The sequence below is a fragment of the Trichechus manatus genome, unplaced genomic scaffold (genome assembly GCF_000243295.1).
Source record: "Trichechus manatus latirostris isolate Lorelei unplaced genomic scaffold, TriManLat1.0 scaffold00073, whole genome shotgun sequence".
Taxonomy (NCBI): Eukaryota; Metazoa; Chordata; class Mammalia; order Sirenia; family Trichechidae; genus Trichechus; species Trichechus manatus.
The window spans coordinates 11187397-11199716 of NW_004444009.1; the positions used below are offsets into that span (position 1 = coordinate 11187397).

Below are 12320 nucleotides of genomic sequence, written 5' to 3' on the forward strand. Positions count from 1 at the left end.
CCAAACACATCCGAGTCCAGTCAGGGATCTTAGTCAGCAGCCCCTCGGCCTTTCCCGCGTTGAAGCTGCATTCGCGCCCCATTCAACTTCTGGTTAGTCGCTCCTCTTCCAGTCACTTCCCCTCCTATTCCGTGCTCCCATCGTCCCCCACACCTCAGAGTCAGGCCCCTGGAAGCACGCGGCATCCCTCTGTCCTTGGCGGCTTTTCCCTTTTCTCTGCCAATCCGCCGAGAGACGAGACGAGGGTGCGAGTTGGGCCGGAGATGCGCTACTCGAGCGCTGCGGCTCCATCCGCGCGACACAGTGAGGGCGCTGCGCCCAGGGCTCGCTCCGCCGCCATCACGTGGCGGGGAGGGGGCGCCGGCGCGCGCGAGCTGGCGAAGAGAACGTGGAGGCGCGAGTCGGTGTTCGCGTGTATGTGTAGCGGGGAGGGGACCCGGAGGGCGGACTCCGCCCCCTGTGCGCATGCTCGCGTCCCGGCTCCTTAAAAGGCAGCCGCGAGGGCCGGGGCAGACAAAGTGTCTGGTGAGCTGCTACGTGACTTGCTGGCCGCGTGAGTGTCCAGCGCACCAAGGAGGCAGCTGCAAGGAAGGCAACCCAGACTCTGGACCCCGCGGAACTCCAGCCTGCGCCGCCGCATCACACACACGCTCAGCGCTGCTAGCCTCGCACTTAACGGTTAGTTGGGTAACGGCCCAAGGCGCAGCGGCGCGGCCCCCGGGGGTGCCCTCACTGCCTTGGGGTCGGAGGGAAGCTAGGGAAAGCAGAGACGTTCGTCTCGGGGATGAGAGGCGGCCCGGCGGAGGTCACTGTGGCCGCAGGCTGCGGCAGAGCGGCCCCGGAGGGCAGCGTTGGTGAAGGGGACCTTGAGGCGCTGGGCACAGTGCCTCTCCCAAACAAGCCGCGGGGCCAGCAGTCAGGTGCCGGCCACCGGCCCGGCCGAGGAATTGTGTCCTGGTGCCTGCTGACCTTGGGGAAGTCACTTCCCCTCTAGTCTTCAATGGGCTTCTCAAAAGATGCTTATTATCTGCAAAACAGACAACGTGGGGCTGACTCACGTGGTACTTCCAGAGTCTCCCGGCCGCGTTCTGCTCGGAGGAAAGGGGCTTGGGGTAGGAGTTATTTTGAACTCGTGGCATGCCCACCCAACCTTCTCGACTGGCCGATCCTTTCCCACGTGGGACTTGGCGATAGTGGTTCAGGGGAGCTGCATTCCTTGTAGCAGAGGCGTGACTGCAGGGTTTTAGTGGATTTTGCAGAGGAGACAGTGCAGCCTGGAGACTCCCGGGACTGGTGCTGAGGGGGCTCTTTGTCATTCAACCTGTGGCTGCAGAACGTTCTCCCCAGCACCCTCCCGTACCTGGATTTAAGGCAGCCCTGAAAGATAGCGTTACGTTTCGTCAAATGCACTCTTTTTGTTCCAAGAACATCTTTTTCCCCGTGTGCATTTTAACATTTCGTTTCTTTGTCATGACTGAGTGCCGCAAGCAGTTGCCAAAACTAGTTTGTAATTACTCTAAACCAAGAAATATGTTACTACTTTTAGTCTTTATCCCAAGTTTCCAGTGACTGATTAGAAACTGGGCGTCTACTGATAACAGTAAAATGTTTACAAGCGACTTTATTTACCATGCCTAGTTTTTTTTTTTTTTTTTAAATGACTCGTTTTGAAATAAAATGTTTACATTATCAGTGCTCTGGTAAAACAAATGTGGGATTAGTTACTACTGGAATTTCAGGATGGAGTGAACTCTGAGTTTGGAAGTGTGTGAGTAGGCATTAACCAATCAATTTCTGATGTCAACTACCAGCCCAGTGACACCAAACAAGACTTTTAAACTTTTTGTGTAGGCTTTATATAGTACCCATATATCCAAGTTACACCCTTATACCTTGGAGTACAACTTTGGCTTCAAATTACCATGGAAATTATCAAAAATTCAAGAGATCTAGCCCTTAAAACAAATAGTGGGTAAGTGTTATTCACACAAAAATTGAACATACTTCGGTAATTTTGGCTTTAGATAGATGGTGTTCTTTCATGGGACTGCAATGACTCTTGTTAAATATGCACATTAATGATCTGGGAAGCATTTTGTGAGATTTTTGTGCCTGAGTAGGTTTAAAAGTTTAGTTGTAAGCTTAACATAATAGGCTGTAACATCCCTAAACAGATTAAAAAACAAAAAAAAGATCATATCACCATAGGATGAAACTAACCGATTATTGTTTCAATAGTTTATATATCTCCTGGTCTTCTAAATATTAAGGCATGTAATATTAGCTCTGGAAAGGATCTTAATGACCATCTAGTCCAATTCCCTTATTTTACAGATAAAGGAAACTGAGGCTGGCGAGGTTAAGTGACATCATCTTAAGTCTGAAAATTTGTTAGTGGTTTTATGGGAACTGACTGTTTTCTGATTCAGACACTTGGCCATTTTATCAGATTGGCACTCCAGAGCTTTCTCTTAAAGTTTTAAATATGGATCCAAATTATTTCAGACTGAAAATAGATTTTTAGAATGAGAGCGTTTCCCAGCTTATGTCTTTCATTTCCATTGTGTTTTTCAATTCACGTGATAATATACATTTCTATATAAAATTCAGGTCTCTGTAAATGCCTATATGGCAGTCTGTTTTTGTTGCAGACAAGGACTAGGAACCTGGAATGTGGGTATGAGTAAAACTTGGTCTGGAGAGTTGTGAATTTTTATACAGTAAAACCTGTGAAAGCTGGAGCCCGTGTAAGGTGGAAACCTGTCAGAGAAGAAAAACTCAAATATTTTCCACTAATAGAGAGTGATAGAAAAGTGGAAAGACTGCACCCTGTCAAAGGTGGAAAACTTGTGAGACTCGGGAAAACAGCAGTCTCGTCGAGTTCCAGCCCTCACAGGTTTCACTGTATATTCAGCAATTTGTTATTGACTACCAGGCACTACCAGCCCTGATGGTGCAGTGGTTAAGAGCTCCGCTGCTAATCAAAAGGTCGACAGTTTGAATCCACCAGCCGCTCCTTGGAAACCCTATGGAGCGGTTCTACTCTGTCCTGTAGGCTCACTATGAGTTGGAATTGACTCGACGGCAACGGGTTTGGGTTACCAGGTGGTATGAGAGACTCAGGGTTCAGCAGTGAACAAAGTTCAGCCCTTGCCCTCCCAGAGTTTATAGTCTAGCTGAAAAACAGACCAATATATCATTACTACAACAAGTACTCTTTATAAACAATGAGTGTTATGGGGGCAGTGGTGGTTCACTGATAGAAATTCTCACTTTCTGTGCAGTAAAGTCACCACCCATCTGGAGGCTTGAGTATTGCTCCAATGCTAAAAACAGGTTTTAGTGGAGCTTCCAGACTAGGAAGAAAGGCCTGGTGATCTGCTTCTGAAAATCAGCCAGTGAAAACCCTGTGGATCACAACAGTCAGATCCCATTGTGCATGGTCGCCATGAATTGGGCCCAACTTGATGGCAGCTAACAACAGCAAGTGTTATGACAGGGAAAGTACAAGTTCCTTTGGGAACAAATACTGTATTGTGTAGGTGTGAGAATACACCCAACTTGGTATAGAAGCAATGTGGGTAGGCCTCTGTGAGAAAATGGTTATTTAACCTGAGACCTGAAGGATGAATAGGAGCTAGCTAGGCAAGAGAGTGATGGTGGGTGGAAAGAGCATTCCAAGCACAGATAAATATTTCAGTATATATCTGGCATAAATTCGACTCTTTAAAAAATCATAACCACCACCTCCTGGGACTGAGATACTTGGTTTGAGGGCTAGGGACCATAGTCTCGGGGGACATCTAGGTCAATTGTCATATCGTAATCAGTATAGATAATGTTCTACACCCTACCTTGGTGAGTAGCAGCTGGGGTCTTAAAAGCTCACGAGCAGCCATTTAAGATGCAACAACTGGTTTCTTCCTATCCGGAGCAGAGAACAGTGAAGAAAACCAAAGACTCAAGGAAACAATTAGTCCAAAGGACTAATGGACCACATGAGCCATAGCCTCCACTAGTCTGAGCCCAGAAGAAATACACGGTGCTCGGCTACCACTACCGACTGCTCTGACTGAGACCACAATAGTAGGTCATGGTCACAGTGGGAGAGAAATGTAGAACAAAATTCAAACTCATAAATAAGACCAGACTTACTGGTTTGATAGAGACTTGTGGAACCCCCAGACTATGGCCATTAGACACCTTCAAACTTGAAATTGTTCCTGGAGATCACATTATAGTCATACAATAGACAGGCCTATAAAATGAACAGTAACACCAGTGAGGAATGTATACCTCAGAACAATCAACTATATGAGACCTAAAGGGCAGCATTTCCCCAAAAGCAAAGTTCGGAAGGAAGGTGGGGCAGGAAAGCTGAGCTCATGGACACAGGGAACCTAGGGAGGAAGTGGGGAGAGTGCTGACACACTCAGGGGTTTGCAGCCAGTGTCATGAAACAAGATGTGTATAAATTGATTGGGAAACTAATTTGCTCTGTAAACATAAAATGTTAAAAAAAAAAAAGGAGTGGGGTGCTCAGAAAGAGGGGTGGTGTCTACCTTGAAGTGAAATTTTCCAGAGAAAGGAAGGTTGGTTCTGGAAACAAGTGCAACTTTTCCTTATGATTTGCTCCTGGGTTGGGTCATTTGACCTAATTTCAGTGACCACTGTTTCCCTGGGTTGTGGCCCTTTCTCTGCAAAGTGGAAGAATAGGAGGCCTCTGGATGTGCTAGCCTGAGATGTGAGGACTGTTGTGGGCCCTCCATCTGACTGTTCTTTTCTGTCAGCTAAAAATGCTGTGGACCAGAAGTAAACCTTCACATTAATGGTCAGTTGATTTTCAACAAGAGTACCAAGACAATTCAGTGAGAAAAGAATAGCCTCTTCAACAAATGGTAATGCAGCAACTGGATAGCCACAGAGAAAAGAAGAAAGTTAGACCCCAACCTCACTCCGTATACAAAAAAATTAACTCAAATGGATTAAAGACCTAAATGTAAGAGCTGAAACTATAAAACCCTTAGGAGGAAACATAAGTGTAATTCTTTGTGACCTTCGGTTAGACAGCGATTTCTTAGATATAACATCAAAAGCATAAATAACCAAAGAAAATAGATAAATGGGATTTCAGATTTAAGAGCTTTTGTGCTTCAGCGTACACATCAAAAAAGTGAAAAGACCAGCCACAGTATGGGAGAAAATTTTTGCAAATCATATAACTGATAAGGGACTTGTATCTAGAATATATACAGAACACTTACAACTTGATAATACAAAATAAATAACCCAATTTAAAAATGGGCAGAGGATCTGAATAGACAGTCCTCCAAAGAAAATGTATAAATGGCCGGTAAGTACGTGAAAAGATGCTCTACATCATTAGTCATCATGGAAATGCAAATTAAACCCACAATAAGATACCACTTCACACCCATCAGGATGGATATAACTGAAAAGACAGGTAATAACAAGTGTTGATGAGAATGTGGAGAAATTGGAATACTCATACACTGATGGTGGGAATGTAAAATTGTGCAGCTGCTTTGGAAAACAGTCTGGCAGTTCCCCAAACAGTTAAACAGAGTTACCGTATGACCCAGCAATTGCACCACTAAGTATGCACCCAAAAGAATTGAAAGCAGAGACTCACAGACACGTACGCCAGTGTTCACCGTAGCATTATTCATAATAGCCAAATACTGGAAATAATCCAAATGCCCATCAACTGGATAAACAAAATGTGGTATATCTATTCAATGGATTATTATTCAGCCATAACAAGGAATGAAGTACAGGTAGTCCCCAACTTATAGCGTATTCAAGTTACGACGAACCACACTTATAACTGTCTAATTTTTTTTTGTACCTGTTATTTATTGTTAGTAATATGTACTACATACAGCGTTGCAGCGCGTAATTTACTGATGTCATTCTCAGATGTTCAAAGATGTTTATATGTAATGTTTCCAACCCCAAAGACAAAGATTGGATTTATAAAGATACTGATAATAAAAGGCAGTAATAATGAAAACTAAAAAAAATGAAGTATTCAACTTACATCAAAACTGACTTACAGCAGAGTCGTCAGATCAGAACCCCATCGTAAGTTGGGGACTGCCTGCACTGATACATTCTACAGCATGGATGAACCCTGAAAACATTGCGCTGAGTGAAAGAAGCCAGTCACAAATGTGATTATGTTTATATGAAATGTACAGAATAGGCAAATCCATAGAGACAGAAAGGAGATTAGTAATTACCAGGGGCTGGGGGGAGATCAGGGAGTGACTGCTTAACACAGGATTTATCTTTGGAGTGATGTCAGTGTTTTGGAATTAGTGATAATGGTTGTATAACTCTGAATATACCTATGATATGTGAATGGTATCTTAATAAAGCTGCTATAAAAAAGTCATAACCACATGTAAAGTGGGACTAGTACTGATAGTGTCTTCAGAACCTGTCTAACTTCAACAGGGATAACGTGGATCAAGATCAGCCCAAGGCTGATCCCTGTGAGGTAGAGGTCAGACATACCTCTACTCTCCAATGTTTTTACCAATTCTGATACCAGCCGTTCCTCCTATGGCACTCTGTACTTCTCTTCTGGGGTTGATAATCTGTTGCAGTGACCACACAGAACTCACAGATCATACTTACAGTTAAGTGGTTTATTAAGGAAGTAACGGGTACAATTTGGGATTAGGATCAGTAGGCTACAACTCAGGATCAGGAAATATGTAGGCAGTCTCCCTTTTTCAGTACAGGACAGCTTTCTCAACTCCTCTCAGTCGTGCAGACCTCCTCTGGACCCCCTGAGGACAGGCTTTCCTTGGCCCTGCCATCTGTTGCCACTGGCTCTGCCACTGGGTCCTTTCTGGACCTGTTGCTGTCTTCGGTGTTACAGCACTTTTAGGAGATTCCTTGCCTCCCATCTCTCTGCTTCTCTCATTTCTCCCTCTTCCTTCTGCTGCTTCCTGTTGCTTCTCTTCCTGCTTCTTTCTGTCTCTAAAAAACCTTTGTGGGGTGCTGCATGTATACACAAACTCTGCGTCAGTTTCATGGCATGCCCCACCACCACCAGGACCACAAACTGACCAGTACTCTCTTGGTAGGCCACAGACACTTCATTTGTATAGTAGGCTACAGATACTTCATTTGCATAGTAGGCTACAGATACTTCATTTGCATAGTAGGCTACAGATACTTCATTTGCATAGTAGGCTACAGATACTTCATTTGCATAGTAGGCTACGGATGCTTCATTTGCATAGTCTATTGACCAGTCCCTACAAGGTGCAAACCAATCAGTGCAGGCTGCAGCCCAAGACAAGACAAAAAGTATCAAACCACAAATTGTTTATAGTTTACCCAGGAAATGTCAGTCAACCTGGACAAAAGTAACAAATCCTCTGGAGTAGAAGACTAAGGCAAAAGTAACTCCTCAGAGTTTAGGGGAAAAATTTCTCAAGCTGTTTTTCAAAAAAAAACCAAGGCAAAAGACCACATAAAGGAACTCATTTCACCACACTACAGTAAAAAAGAAAAAACTCAACCTGTCGCCATTGAGTTAATTCCAACTCATGGTAAACCCATGTATTACAGAGTAGAACTGCTGCATAGGGTTTTTGTTAGGCCTTTCTTCTGCAGTGCCACTGGGTGGGTTCGAACCGCCAACCTTTAGGCTAGTAGCTAGAGCAAATCTTTTGTGCCATCCAGAAAAAACTCAGAAAACCAAACCCGTTGCCATCGAGTTGAACATGCAGACCTTTTGGTTAGCAGTCGAGCTCTTAACCACTGGGCCACCACCCAGGCAGGGGCCTTTAAACATTAACATCACCAAATATCCATTCAGTATTCAGATTTTCCTAAATGGTTCTTTAATAATTGGTTTGTTTTATTTGGGATCCAAACAAAGTCACGCATTACATTTGATTGGTATGTCTTCTAAGTCTTTTAATTTACAGGTTCCCCCTTTCTTATTTTACTTGTAATTTGTTTGTTTCTGGAACCAGGTTATTTTTCTGCAGTTCCCCTCATTCTGGGTTTTGCTGGATGTGTCCCTCTGTTATAGTATTAACAACATGTACTAGTTTATCCGTCTGTCTATTGTCCTATCCCTGTATTTCCTATAAATTGGTAACTAAAGTTAAAGATTTTGATCAAATTTAGGGATCAGTTCAGGTCTGATTTTGGAGAAGAGAGAGAATGGGGGGAGAGGGCAAGTATAATTCATGAGGGGTGGGGTGTGCTTCCATCAGGAGGCATATGATGTTTGATTGTCCCTCTTTGTGCAGTATTAATAGTCTAGGTCCGTTATTTCATTGCCGTTGTTGTTGTGTGCCATTGAGTCAATTCCAACTCACAGCGACCCTGTGGAACAGAGTAGAACTGCCCCGTGGGTTTCCTAGGCTGTTAACCAAAACCCTTCTTTGAAGGCAAAGCCTCCAATTTCCCTTTCTTCACTACTTCTCACATTGTTAGGTTTTATAAAATGTGAAACATCTGTATTTGGAAACTCTTGCCCAAGCAAGAAATAAGTTAACATGTGAAAGGGGACAGGGCTTGTTCTCAGTATAGAAAATAGCTAGTTTCCAATCTGTGGGAAGAAGGCAAAATCTGCTGATATAGTAATAGCTCAGAAAGTAATACTGAGCAGATAAGTTCTATGTGCCAAAAGTTGATTTCAGTATTTTTTTTCTTTTTTTTAAAAAAATACTTCTTTTGCCTCTTTGCTTTAGAAGGCAGTAGGTGTAGAAAGCATGGCATCACTGGAGGTTTTTTTTTTTTTTCTTCTGGTTTCATATTTATCTCTACTTCTCAAAAACTAGGAAAACCAGATTCCTTGAAGTTCATCTATTGCTACCTGCATTTGGCCATAGGGGTTAATTTTAAGAAATAGGAGGAACAGCCTCTGTCCTGAATAATTCATAATCTAAAAGCACACACCTAAAGTAATCAGGGGACTATTACAAAGAGATAAATAGATGTACAGCCTATTACCTTAGAGCTTTGAAAGTGATATACAAGAATCTCTGAGTGAGATGTCATAGGTGCACCTTACCAGGGAACAATAAGGATATTGATGGGCTGGAGTAGAAACTTTGTGTGAGATAAAATTAGAATTATGGAAATATCAGTCAGTGAAAGATAATCCTTCTTTTGTATCACATCAATTTGTGAATTTGGAACAAAATTGTACTATCTTTCTACGCTTGTTTGTTTCTGGCTTTATCTTTAGGACTGAGGTGTTCAAGTGCAAGGGTGCCCTTTAATGGCCTTAATTTCCTAGGAATCACGCAGTTGACTTTCTTGTTTGCTTAGTCATTGTTTAGAGTACCTGAAGTATGATTACATTACGAGCTATGCATAAATTCTTTAAAAGTCCCTTACCTTACCCTCCTCTACTTCCAGCTCTTTCACACTGTACCTTATCAGATTATCTCTTTATTTTCCCCTTCCTTATTTCCTCTTTGACTTGTAAGACAAAAAAAAAAAAAAAAAATTCTCAGTCTTTGCTAATAAGCGTAAGAAGTGCTAATTATACCGATGTATTAAGGAAAAGGAAACTTGTGAGTATACATTTAATGTGACTAATGTAATGAGGAATTAATTCTGCTAACTGCTCTTAAAGCTTTGAAATCCATAGCAGTTATTTTCATAATCCCTGAACATTCCCATCTGCCTCTGCACTCTGGTATAAGTAAATGCACTTATCCTTTAGCCCCAGAATTAAAGAGAAGTAAACACACTTCATAGTTTTTGTTTTGGGTAATTATGGTATTGTTTTCTACAATCTTTACGTTTGTACTGTAATTTAACTTCTCTAAGGTGTGATCAAAAGAGCCCTGGTGGTGCAGTGGTTAAGCGCTCAGCTGTTAACCAAATGGTCGGCAGATTGAACCCACGAGCTGCTCCTCAGGAGAAAGATGTGGCAGTGTGCTTCCGTGAAGATCACAGCCTTGGAAACCTTGTGGGGTAGATCTAGTCTATCCTATAGGGTCACTATGAGTTGGAGTTGACTTGGTGGCAACAAGTTTGGTTTTTTTAAGGCATAGCCTTGAAGAGTAGCGTAGGATTGTGGTACATTGAGGTGGGAGGATGTTCTGGAAGTTGGGGATTTACAGTGAAAAGTGAAAATGAATTTGCCACTACTTTTTACCAGCTGTCTAACTTTTATCTAAGAATCTTATTACTCAGCCCTGAATAACCTACAACCTAAGTATTCAACAATAGGCAGTTTTTTCCAAATGGTAGAATGCTCCTATTTAAAAAATAATATTGTAGAACTAGACACATGTCAAAAACTGTTTCTGATATTTTTTTAGGTTCTGCTTTTTTATTGTTGAAAATATACTCAGGAAAACACAAACAACTTCAACAATTTCTATATGTACAATTCAGTGACGTTGATTACATTCTTCAAGTTGTGCAACCATTCTCACCCTCCTTTTCTGAGTTGTTCCCCTCCCATTGAAGAACTCATTGCCCCCAAGCTTCATATCTGGCTGTTTGAATTGCTATTGTCAGCTTGATCCCACATAGATAGTTCTTTAAAGATCACAGTGCTCAAGGATGACATTCTTTACTAATTAAGTTAAACTACTGTTTGGTTTAAAGAAGACTTCAGAGAATATTTTTGGTTTAAGGGTTATCTCAGGGCAGTAGTTTCAGGGGTTCTTCCAGTCTCATTGGCTCCAGAAAGTCTAGATTCCATGAGAATTTAAAATTCTGTTCCACATTTATCACCCTTTTATGTTTCTGATAGTAAATGAAAAATCAGACTATAAAGCATATAACGCACTTCCATGTTTATAGTTATGTTCATGTACGGATATCTTGTAAGAAAGGTCCCTGGGTGGTGCAGACAGTTTGTGTTAAGCTACTAACTGAAAAGTTGATAGTTTAAATCCACCGAGTGTTGCCTCCGATCCTTCCATGAGATCACAACTACTGAAAAGCCTGTAGAGCACAGTTCTGCTCTGAAACACATGGTCACCATAAGTTGGAATCAACTCAACAGCAACAGCTTCCTAGAAGTAAGTCTAAGAGAATTTATACCAAAAAGTTTGTAACTTACGTGAGGATGGTAGGGTGACTGGTACATTTTATTTTCTATTCACATATTTTATCTTCTGTTTGTTCTGTAGTGAGCATGTAAAACTTGTCATCTTTTAAAACCTTGCTGCTTTGTTTTTTCTTTATTATAAAGTAACACACACTCATTGGAACAAGTCAAACAACATAGGCATGTGGAAAGAGGATATTATCTTCCCCTCCCAACCTCCAAACAAATGTAAAGTTTTATGTATACTTATCAGAGCATATTAACTTAGCTCACTTAATTTGCTTATCTGTTTATTTTTCTTTACCGGAATCTAAGATCCTGAGGGCAGGGGCCATGTCTGTCTTGTTTACTGCTTCTTTCCTAACATTTATGCATAGTTGAATAAATGGCAAAAAAAGAAGAGTTTGGTATGTATCCTGATAATACTTTTTTAAAATGATTTTACAGTCCTATGTTGTGTTTTATTATTTAAAAATCGTAATTGTGAACACAATCAAATGAAATTTGATGATTTAGAACATTAACAGTTGTTCTCCTTTGGGCCCTGTGATCCTGAAATTATGCTTTTTGTATGAATTTTAGCTAACAGAGAATACCTTTATTACTTTATTGCTGTAATAAGAACTAACCCTTGTTTCTTGAGATTGTAGGACTCATAAAGTTATCACAGTGTGCCTGGATAGTAGAAAAGGGTGAAGTAGCAAAAGAAGGCAGGATGAGACTTAGGAAGTTATGTATAGATGAGAATAGAGAATTAATCAATTTATAGCAATAGATACATCAAAAAAAGAAGAAAGAGACAAAATCAAAACATTAGCTATACAACGTGAACAAATAGAGAACAGCAAATGAAGCCCACAGCCAGAAGAAAGGAAATAATAAAGTTCAGAGCAGAAATAAATGAAATAGAGAATAGAAAAACAGTGGAAAGAATCAACAAAACCATAAGTTGGTTCTTTGAGAGGATCAACAAAATTGACAAACCATTGCCCAAATTAGCAAAAGAAAAGCAGGAGAGAGGACACAAATAACCCAAATAAGAAATAAAATGGGCGACATTACAACACACTCAACTGAAATAAAAAGGATCATAACAGAAGACTGTGAAAACCTATACTCCAACAAATTTGAAGACCTAGAGGAAATAGACAAATTTCTAGAAACACACTACCTACCCAAACTAACACAAACTGAAGTTGAAAATCTGAACAGACCCATAACAAGAGAAGAGATTGAAAAGGTAATTTAA

At 41.3% G+C, this 12320-nt stretch overlaps 1 protein-coding gene across 1 annotated transcript in view; it reads left to right on the top strand.

The window, feature by feature from the left end:
- Window positions 1–522: 522 nt before the first annotated feature.
- Window positions 523–12320, top strand: part of LOC101348876 (monocarboxylate transporter 1) — a 47838-nt gene continuing 36040 nt past the window's right edge. The window contains exon 1 of the mRNA XM_004380393.2: window positions 523–678. The gene's annotated coding sequence lies outside the window, so the exon portion shown is untranslated. The remainder of the gene's footprint in view (window positions 679–12320) is intronic.